Below are 9,684 nucleotides of genomic sequence, written 5' to 3'. Positions count from 1 at the left end.
GTTGATGACTTCATTTTTTTCAGTCTTCCTTGCTTTTAATACACTACTGTTAAATACTAAAGTTTTACTTTTTAATACATGGAGACCGTAGTAGTTTAACATGTTTTTTCTGCTTGTGGTATTTGTTGGTGCCTTCACACACTACATGACCAAAAGTATGTGGACACCTGCCTGTCGAACCTCATTACAAAATCATGGCCATTAATATGGAGTTAGTCCCCCCCCCCTTTGCTGCTATAACAGCCTCCACTCTTCTGGGAAGGAGTTCCACTAGATGTTGGATCAGTGCTGCGGGGACTTGCTTCCTTCCATTCAGCCACGAGCATTATTGAGGTCGGGCACTGATGTTGGGCAATTAGGCATGGCTCGCAGTCTGCATTCCAATTCATCCAAAAGGTGTTTGATGGGGTTGAGGTCAGGGCTCTGTGCAGGCCAGTCAAGTTCTTCCATACCGATCTCGACAAGCCATTTCTGTATGGACCTTGTTTTGTGCACGGGGTATTTGTCATGCTGAAACAGAAAAGGGCCTTCCCCAAACTGTTGCCACAAAGTAGGAAACACAGAATCGTCTAGAATGTCATTGTATGCTGTAGCGTTAAAATGTTCCTTCACTGGAACTAAGATGCCTAATCCGAACCATGAAAAACTACCCTAGACCATTATTCCTCCTCCACCAAACTTTACAGATTATTATTGTAAAATAGATTGTGTCTGTAAAATGTACAAGTATGTAAAAGCTGGAAGTAGAAGCTTAGTGTTGTTCATTAGTTTACTCCAATTAGGGGAGGGGTGGTAGGGTTAGTGGAAAGTGTATCTGTGTGTATATATATTATATATTTGCAAAAAAATCTATGGGGGATTGGAAATGATGCAGACAATTACATTGATGGAAGCTATAATCTATTTGCAATAAAGCTGATCTACCCCATAAGAAAGAAAGAAAGAAAACTTTACTGTTGACACTACGCATTGGGGAAGGTAGCGTTCTCCTGGCATCCGCCAAACCTAGATTCGTCCGTCGGACTGCCAGATGGTGAAGCGTGATTCATCACTCCAGGGAACGCGTTTCCACTGCTCCAGAGTCCAATGGCTTTACACCACTCCAGCTGACGCTTGGCATTGCACATGGTGATCTTAGGCTTGTGTGTGGCTGCTCGGCCATGGAAACTAATTTTATGAAGCTCCAGACAAACAGTTATTGTGCTGACGTTGCTTCCAGAGGCAGTTTGGAACTCGGTAGTGAGTGATGCAACCGAGGACAGATGATTTTTACACTCTTCAGTACTCTGTGGTCCCATTCTGTGAACTTGTGTGGTCTACCACTTTGCGGCTGAGCCGATGTTGCTCCTAGACGTTTCCACTTCACAATAACAGCACTTACAGTTGACAGGAGCAGCTGTATCAGGGCAGAAATTTGACGAACTGATTTGTTGGAAAGGTGGCATCCTACAGTATGACGGTGCCAGGTTGACAGTCACAGCTCTTCAGTAAGGCCATTCTACTGACACTGTTTGTTTATGGAGATTGCATGGCTGTGTGCTTGGTTTTATATACCTGTCAGCAACGGGTGTGGCTGAAATAGCCAAATCCACTCATTTGTAGGGGTATCCACATACTTTGTATATATACAGCGCCTCCGGAAAGTATTCAGACCCCTTGACTTTTTCCACATTTTTTACAGCCTTATTCTAAAATGTATTGTTTTTTTCCCCCTCATAAATCTACACACAATACCCCATAATGACAAAGCAAAAACAGTTTTTAAAAACATTTAGCTAATTTATTAAACATAAAAAACATAAATATAAAATGTACATACATATTAAGACCCTTTACTCAATACTATGTTGAAGCACCTTTGGCAGCTAGTCTTCTTGGGTATGATGCTACAACCTTGGCACACCTGTATTTGGGGGGTTTCTCCCATTCTTCTCTGCAGATCCTCTCAAGCTCTGTCAGGTTGGATGGGGAGCGTTGCTGCACAGCTATTTTCGTGTCTCTCCAGAGATTTTCGATCGGGTTCAAGTTCGGGCTCTGGCTGGGCCAGTCAAGGACATTCAGAGACTTGTCCCGAAGCCACTCCTGCGTTGTCTTGGCTGTGTGCTTAGGGTCGTTGTCCTGTTGGAAGGTGAACCTTCGCCACAGACAGGTCCTGAGCGCTCTGGAGCAGGTTTTCATCAAGGATCTCTCTGCACTTTGCTCTGTTCCTCTTTGCCTCAAGCCTGACTAGTCTCCCAGTCCCCACTGAAAAACATCCCCACAGCATGATGCTGCCACCACCATGCTTCACCATAGGGATGATGCCAGGTTTCCTCCAAAGGTGACGCTTGGCATTCAGGCTGAAGAGTTCAAACTTGGTTTCATCAGACCAGAGAATCTTGTTTCTCATGGTCTGAGAGTCTTTAGGTGCCTTTTGGCAAACTCCAAGCGGGCTGTCATGTGCCTTTTACTGAGAAGTGGTTTCCATCTGGCCACTCTACCATAAAGGCCTGATTGGTAGAGTGCTGCAGAGATGGTTGTCCTTCTGGAAGGTTCTCCCATCTCCACAGAGGAACTCTGGAGCTCTGTCAGAGTGACCATCGGGTTCTTGGTCACCTCCCTGACCAAGACCCTTCTCCCCCAATTGCTCAGTTTGGCAGGGCGGTCAGCTCTAGGAAGAGTCTTCGTGGTTCCATACTTCTTCCATTAAGAATGATGGAGGCCACTGTGTTCTTGGGGACCTTCAATGCCGCAGAAATGTTTTGGTACACTTCCCCAGATCTGTGCCTCAACACAACCTTGTCTCGGAGCTCTACGGACAATTCCTTCGACCTCATGGCTTTGTTTTTGCTCTGACATGTCAGCTGTGGGACCTTAGGTAGACAGGTGTATGCCTTTCCAAATCATGTCCAATCAATTGAATTCACCACAGGTGGACTCTAATCAAGTTGTAGAAACATCTCAAGGATGATCAATGGAAACAGGATGCACCTGAGCTCAATTTCGAGTCTCATAGCAAAGGGTCTGAATACTTAGGTAAATAGGGTATCTGGTTATTTTTTTTTACACATTTGCAAACATTTCTAAAAACCTGTTTTCGCTTTGAAAGGGATCTGAATACTTTCCAAATGCACTGTAAAGTGTAGTATATTAGAATATATGCATTTCGTTTTTGAGAACTGAGGGAAATCACTTTGGGAGTTTGGTTATGAGTTCTACGAGTTTTGTGAAAAAAATATGACTCACATTTTAACAAGCTTGGTCAGAAAAGGCAACAGAACCATGACACAGCAGATCTGAATAGTCATGACTGCCCTAAGATCATTTAGACTACTATACAGATAATTTATACTACTATACAGATAATTTAGACTACTATACAGATAATTTATACTACTATACAGATCATTTAGACTACTATACAGATCATTTAGACTACTATACAGATAATTTATACTACTATACAGATCATTTAGACTACTATACAGATCATTTAGACTACTATACAGATCATTTAGACTACTATACAAAGGAGGTTTGTGTTGGCCAGATTCACTGATCAGGTTTCATAGTCTGTGGTTCCTCTTGTCATCGAATAGATGGCATGTTCCTCTAGATCGTATGTGAAATGCTGTAACGTTCCATTCAGGATGAGAGCTTTGTGCAGCTTAACTATACAATAAATGGTCAGAAACTACAGCTTTAACTGAACAAAATACTAATGTTTTCCTCCTTAGTAGTACCCCTAGCGATGATCTCATCTTAACCATCAAGTTTAGGCCTACTTATAACTTTTGGGCTAGCCTCGGAGTTCCAGACCTAGGTTCTGTTCCAACAGCAGGTTTTTAACTTGGTTTAGAAGAGGCCAAAGTAAATAGTATCCCAGATCTCCTAGGGTGACCAGTAACAATGCATGTCCCCTGATGCGCTCCCAGCCTGTCTTTGCAGTCATTAGTCACCAATGTGTGATGTGGGGGTTGTGACTGAGAGGAGGGCCGGAGGGCCGTCTTTGGTGGTCATTCACCTTATTGGCCAGCTAGCAACCACCCCATAGGCCCTATATGGCTCCTGAGCAACTAAGGAACACAGTAGTCTCAAAACATTGAAAACCTCGCCTTGCAGATAATAGTGGTGTTTGTCCCTCTTCTAACATGACCTCAGGCTCAGAATTCCTATAAGCCATTCTATTTGTCCTATATACGTTTGAAATGGACACTTGTGGCATGGTTCTCCATATCTTCTACCATAGTTGTTTTGAAATAAAAATAAAATCAAATGTATTGTTCACATACACATATTTAGCAGATGTTATTGTGAGTGTAGTGAAATGCTTGTGTTCCTAGCTCCAACAGTGCATGTTTGAGGCATGTTTGGGCACTGTCTGCAATGTGTGGGTGTAACCAGATCGTGTTCTCTCTCTGGTCCTTTTATTCTTTCTGTTGAGACATGACTTAATGGTCATTCATTTCAAAATCCTTTAGGAAATGTGTTCCTGATGCTTATGATAATTGTTTGTGAGTCTAGGTCACAGAAGGGTAAGCCAAGAAAGTACTGCTTCAAGCCACTGGTTTGTTCAACTAATATTTCCATGTCATAAAAGGTGTGGTTCTTCCTTGTGGTTCACACTTTAATATTTATTGGGCCTCGTTTTTTTTGTGGATCGCCAACAGAGCAATTACGTTCTCAATCAATTCTGAAAATCCAATAAAATGCTTTTTAACCTTCAGAAATAACATCACAAATGGATGGTCTTCCTCTCCATAAAACAATATTGATTCATGCAGGAAGAGTTTAGGGTAAATGGAATACTTCTACCCATGGCTGTATCATAGTCTTGACAGGTGAAAGCGATGTGGCTGAAATGAATCATTTTTCAACTATCGGTAAAAACCATTAAGGAAAGAGATAGCAATAGAATACTGAGACGGCCTTATATCTGATTGGATATATGCACGTGAACAACAAATGGGGTTTGTGCGCCATCTGGTGGTTAGTAGTAAAGAGATCAGTGTTCACGTCCTAATTTCTTTTTAAACGGCATTGAGCTGCTTGCACAATGTATTTTATGATAAATCCAAGGATAATGCCAATGTTTTCCTTCGGATGTTTCATACAGTTTCATTTTACTGTATTGGTATATGATGTAATCTAATATCTGCCACTAATGCACTCCAGTAACTGTATTCTGTTGTAGCTCAAAAAAACAAACTTATGGTTGCTTCAAACTAACATTTGTAATGACTCCCATTATATCAGTACCAAGTTCGCTATCATGTGATCAAGATTGTATTTGTGAAACACACCTACGCAGGAACGTACATCGCTCACACACACGTTCTACCTGACATTCTTGGATTAATTACCCATAGGTAAACATGCCAGTTGAAGCTCGCATCTGCTACAGGACCATGGTGCTTGCCTACGGAGCTGTGAGGGGAACGGCACCTCCGTACCTTCAGGCTCTGATCAGGCCCTACACTCAAACAAGGGCACTGTGTTCATCCACCTCTGGCCTGCTGGCCCCCCTACCTCTGCGGAAGCACAGTTCCCGCTCAGCCCAGTCAAAACTGTTCGCTGCTCTGGCACCCCAATGGTGGAACAAGCTCCCTCACGACGCCAGGACAGCGGAGTCAATCACCACTTTCCGTAGACACCTGAAACCCCACCTCTTTAAGGAATACCTGGGATAGGATATAGTAATCCTTACCGGAATCTTCAGTAATTTAGGTAATTAACAGAAAATCATTGTCAATCTATCATAAATGTGGTCATTTATATTTGAAGAACTTCATTTTTTATTGATATATAGTATTCATTTTGTATTCTGTGTCCATATTGTACATAAATTGCTAGTAGATAGACCATATGGTTCAAGAAAAAATGACCTAATTAATACATTAAAAAAGCATTTAAAAAAGGCATCTAATAAACAATGGCATTATTTTCAACTATTGACTTTTTTCACTAGTTTGACACCAAAGCATTGACAACAAATACACATTGATAAATAAAAGTATCTAAAAAAGTATCTGAAAAATAATTTAAAGATATTTCATGCTGAAACCCCTCATATTAAACACCAATGATATTCAATTTTATGGTTTATATTTAGAATAATGATTTACAGCTTTGTCATTCCATTTATTTTTCAGCATCCTATTTTATTATTTTGTATATTTACATGTGATAAGGCCACACAGAGGGCCAGAGATAATTACAGACACCTGTGATAATCTGAAGTACCCACAAGGGCCACTAGATGTCTTGTGATAGATTACATAAAATCCTTGAAAGATACCAACATTCTGGTAGTTTACTGGTAAACTTAGAACGTTTCCAGTAATATACCCTCCCTTTGCAACACTAGTCACCACTCTGCGTGACCCTCCTGAGGCGAAGGTCGATAGCTGTAACCCAGCTATAGGCACGTTTAAGTATGTCTAATATACAGTATACTCTGACCCAGTGTAGATAACCTTGACTAATGTTTTGACCAGGAGCCGGTTAACACTTAGAGAACAAACAGATAAGCAACAGTATTTATGCCTGCCTGCCCTTGAGGAAGTTCGCAGATTGCTACGAATCTCTCAGAGGAACGTGTCTGACTCCCCATATGCATATGCCTGTCTATTGTTTGTCTATTAAACCTTTAAATATAGAAGTCGTTTGCCTTATCTTTGGGTTCAGCATTTCCTGACATCTTTAAATATGTTCAATAACATTACAGCATCAACAGCAACTTAATGAAAATTAATACTCAAAAGTGAACAAAACATCTGGCAAGTCATAGCTTGCCCAAAAATTGCATGTTTAAAAAAAAATAATGTATTGAGGGAATTATGGGGCTTAGTAAAGAATTGGTCCAAGACAGGCAAAAAAAGAGCTGGAGAGGTAATTGGTGCCATCTCCTCTTCTATGGTGGTGTTTATACAGTAAACCAGAATGGAGTGAATCCTTACCACTGCTACACCTGGCCATGTCTGGCAGCGAAACAGTTCATTCAGACTCATTTACTGCTTTTTAAAAAACATAGATGATAAGGCTGACTTGCTTAAACAAATGTGGTTTTAACTGACAATTGAGATGTATAAAGTATTGCATAAGGGGACAACGAGCGGATACGAGGCAATTCGTAATTTAGATTAAGACGTTAATGAGCGAGCTGGGACGGACGTAGTCAATATAAATATTTGTTCAGCACTTTTTAAATGTACAGCGACATAATTCAGAACTTGGGCCGTTCTTACAGTATTCTCCCTGTACACCAAGTCAGAACCGTAGGATAAATAAAGGGTGCATTTAAGCAGACAATGAAAGCTCTTACAATATTTGATGATTACATTTCTCTAAAACAGGCTATAGGGTACATGTGCACCACCAAGTCAGAACAGTGGGCTAAGTTATGAGGGGAAAAGGGACCAAATTATTAGAGTGAGGCACATGGGCTACTAACAGTTTACTACACAACATTCACTTAGTATTACTTTCTTAGCTACAGTATACATATATATTCCTGGAATATTACATCATTTATGCAGCAGCATACAATACATTTTTGAACTCACCTTGTTGTGCTGTGCTCACTTGAACAGGAAGGTGGCGCGGCTGTCCTTCTTTATTTGTCATCAAAATCTGGCATTCTCTGGATGTATGGTGCTTTCAAGACAACTGGGAACAAGGTTGAATCATGATGTCAGTGATCTTCAGGTCGGAGCTCTAAAAGAGGCCCGAGTTCCCGACTTCCCGACTTGGAATTCCGAGTTGGATGACCGTTCAAAACTTATTTTCCCAGTCGGTGCTCATTTTTTTCAGAGTTCCCAGTTGTCTTGAACTCACGGACATCTGACATTTCCCAGTTCTGAGTTTCCAGCTGTTGTGAATGCGGCAGAAGTCATGCTGGATTGACAGTATGGCCAATGTATTCAGACTTTTCTGGCGCATGGCATGTGAATGTTTTTCCTTTTAAACTTGGAAAAGAGACCCTTTAACCCAGACTTGGACCACACACCCACTCCACTGAATAGCAGGCTAGTGATTGCTCCACACCACTCATTGTTGAATTAGCGATTTCCAACTTGTTGTGTAATGTTTATGTCCAATGTTTATGTCCAATACTCAATAAAGCAAAAAAGAGACCATGTTTGTATGCGGCTTTATTAACACAATTATATATTTTTACATTGTTTGTGAACTGTGACACATTAATTCCAAAATAACATGCAAAACAGGCAACAACGAAATATAGACAGTACAGGTCAAAGGTTTGGACACACCTACTCATTCAAGGGTTTTTCTTTATTTTCACTATTTTCTACATTGTAGAATAATAGTGAAGACATCAAAACTATGAAATAACACATATGGAATCATGTAGTAACCAAAATATATTTTATATTTGAGATTCTTCTAAGTAGCCACCCTTTGCCTTGACGACAGCTTTACAAACTCTTGGCATTCTCTCAACCAGCTTCATGAGATAGTCACCTGGATTGCATTTTAATTAACAGGTGTGCCTTGTTAAATTAAATTTGTGGAATTTCTTTCCTTCTTAATGCGTTTCAGCCAGTCAGTTGTGTTGTGACAAGGTAGGGGTGGTATACAGAAGATAGCCCTATTTGGTAAAAGACCATAAATCCATATTATGGCAAGAACAGCTCAAATAAGAAAAGAGGAATGACCATCCATCATTACTTTAAGACATGAAAGTCAGTCAATGAGGAAAATTTCAAGAACTTTGAAAGTTTCTTCAAGTGAAGTAGCAAAAACCATCAAGTGCTATGTTAAGCTGGCTCTCATGAGGACCACCACTGGAAAGGGAGACCCAAAGTTACCTCTGCTGCAGAGGATAAGTTCATTAGAGTTAACTACACCTCAGATTGCAGCTCAAATAATGCTTCACAGAGTTCAAGTAACAGACACATTTCAACATCAACTGTTCAGAGGAGACTGCATGAATCAGGCCTTCATGGTCAAATTGCTGCATAGTAACCACTACTAAAGGACACCAAGAAGAAGAAGAGACTTGCTTGGGCCAAGAAACATGAGCAATGGACATTAGACCGGTGGAAATCTGTCCTTTGGTCTGATGAGTAGGTAAATGGACGATCTCCGCATGTATGGTTCCCACCGTGAAGCATGGAGGAGGAGGTGCGATGGGCTGGGGGTGCTTTGCTGATGACACTGTCAGTGATTTATTTAGAATTTAAGGCACACTTAACCAGCATGGCTACCACAGAATTCTGCAGCAATATGCCATCCCATCTGGTTTGCGCTTACTGGGACTATCATTTGTTTTCAACAGGACAATGACCCAACACACCTCCAGGCTGTGTAAGGGCTATCTGACCAAGAAGGAGAGTGATGGAGTGCTGCATCAGATGACCACAATCACCCGACGTGAACCCAACTGAGATGGTTTGGGATGAGTTGGACCACAGAGTGAAGGAAAATCATCCAACAAGTGCTCAGCATGTGTGGGATCTCCTTCAAGACTGCATTATAGGTGAATCTGGTTGAGAGAATACCAAGTGTGTGCAAAGCTATCATCAAGGCAAAGGGTGGCTACTTTTTGAAGAATCTAAAATATATTTTGATTTGTTTAACCCTTTATTGGTTACTACATGATTCTGTATGTGTTATTTCATAGATTTGATGTCTTCACTATTATTCTACAATGTAGAAAATAGTCAAAACATTTAATAAAAA

The sequence above is a fragment of the Salmo salar genome, chromosome ssa24 (genome assembly GCF_905237065.1).
Source record: "Salmo salar chromosome ssa24, Ssal_v3.1, whole genome shotgun sequence".
In the NCBI taxonomy this organism is placed as follows: domain Eukaryota; kingdom Metazoa; phylum Chordata; class Actinopteri; order Salmoniformes; family Salmonidae; genus Salmo; species Salmo salar.
The sequence above is the reverse complement of the archived record's forward strand: the minus strand, read 5'-3'. Positions refer to the sequence as shown.